Here is a 2,184-nt window from a genome sequence, read left to right on the forward strand (position 1 = left end):
AGGCAGAAGACTGAAAAGAAGGAGAAATCAAACCTATGTTGTGACCTTGGACGTAATACTGCTTGTTAAGCACTCCAAATGCTAGGCAAGTCTATATGTTAGCTTTTATACCTAACCATACTCCCTGGAGATGGGTATTATGATTCCCATTTTTCAGATGATGAAACTGAGATCAGGAGGTCAGGGAGGTGAAGGGACTTCCCAAGGTCACACATCTAGTGAGCAAAAAAGCTGAGATCTGAACTGCAGGCTCCAAAGCCTTTGCTGTTTCTATTAAATCATACTGTCCTCAGTGACCTTGGAAAAACCCACCTATCGAAGATGCGAAAGGCACATGTGCATGCGTGTGTTTGGGTCTGTTTCAGCTCTGAGGTTTGTAAGATAGGTTTCTCCTGTCTCAGTTTACTAATCTTGTGAACCCAAGGGGGGGGAGGTGGAATCTGTCCTTTCAAGTCCTCTGATTCTAAACCATCTCCTGCCTCTCTAATGCCTGCTCCAGTTCATTTACTCCTCCAAAATATGTCGTCCTGCCTCCCTCAGTCTCTCCTTTGTACCCTTACAATCCGCCACTATCCTCTGCAATGGGGCTTTCTGATTCTCTATGCCCCTTTCTTCAAATATGCTGACATAGTCCATTTATAGAAGTGCACACCAGGAAAAAAGGGCTCCCTTATGTAAGGCAGAGTCTGTGCAAGTCCTTCGTGGACCTCTGGTACAAAGGCCTGTCGAATGCGACCAACGGTTCCATTCATTCATTCACCACCCAATATCCAGGGCTCCTCCCAGGCACTGTATGGGGATGCAGAGAGGGATAAACACAGCTCCTGCCCTTGAAGAGTTTATAATGTTGGGGCGCAAGGTGTGGGGATGAGATGAGCACAGAAATATCTCAGGTACCAGGCAGGCACGAAGACATGTGTCTTTTTATGAGGTGTTTTGAAACTTATGCTTGGAGAAATCAAAGAAAGCTTCCCAGAGGAGGAGGCACTGGAGTTGAAACATGAAGGACTCGAAGCGGGGGGGTAGACAACCTGGGTTAAAGCTGGCATTTGGCATTTTTGCAACTGTTTGGCATCTGAACGAATCCCTCTCCTGTGCCAGAGGGTGCTTCGCTCTCTGAGGCACAGCCCACGTCCCATGAAGAGGCTGAAATTTCCAGATACCTTCTCAGCCTCCACAGCAGCTAGGACTTGGGCATGTGACTCAGAACTCACCAATCAGATTCACCCCTCCCAGAGGCTGGAAAGGAAGCTGGAATCAGGCAGAATCCCCTTGGGTACCAAAGTGGCACTACTTGGTTCAGTTACATCCAGATTTGATTGCTAGAGGGAATGGTTTTAACAGCACTGGCTTGGAGCACGGTGTCACTGATGTCAACAGTGTGAATTGCCCTATTTATGCCTGACAGCAACTTCAGGAATAGTGTCTCCAGCAGCCAGTTCTGTGCTGTGATTTGGATCCGTGCTCTTGACTTCATGGACTCTACGCCCCGATCCCGTGCCCTCCTGGAGATTCTAAGTAATCCAATATCACTTTACTGAATTCTGTTTCTGCTTAAATTATCCAGAATTGGTATCTGTTGCTTGCAACCAAGACACCTGGCTGAGAACACAGAAATTGGAAACAGATGGAGGGCAGAGAGGGCAGAGCTTACAAAAGGAAAAGGGGGAAGTTCGGTGAAGGGGGGAGAGGGAGTAATTGAAGACAAGACAGAAAAGGCAGGCAAGGAGTTTGCTGTTCGTCTTCAAGAGGACCAACTTTATCTAGTAGGTAGTGTCGAATCTGGAATAACCACAGGAAAAGAACTCGTATTTCTGAACACAAACTGCGACTTTACAACTTTGTGTGGTGTATCAGTGAACGATGACAATTCCTGCCTTCTGGTGGTGGTGAGGCTTGGGAAATAATTATGCAAAGTGCTTAACATTCTAGGTGCTCAATAAATTATAACTGCTGCTTTGATGTGTCATCCCAGCGATATCTGGAGTTAATCTTGTTATCCCCATTTAATAGATGGCGAGTTTGAGGCTCAGGGTAGCTAAGGAACTTGACTTTGATCCTGTAGTTATCAAGTGGTAAAACTCAGGTCTGTCTGACTTCTCACTCCCTGACATCCTACCACAACACAATTTTTCCTTTTCTCCTCCTCCTACCCCATACTCTATTTCCTTCCTTCCTTCCTTC

This window comes from Herpailurus yagouaroundi, unplaced genomic scaffold (assembly GCF_014898765.1).
Source record: "Herpailurus yagouaroundi ecotype Mexico unplaced genomic scaffold, PumYag 160, whole genome shotgun sequence".
NCBI classification, from domain to species: domain Eukaryota; kingdom Metazoa; phylum Chordata; class Mammalia; order Carnivora; family Felidae; genus Herpailurus; species Herpailurus yagouaroundi.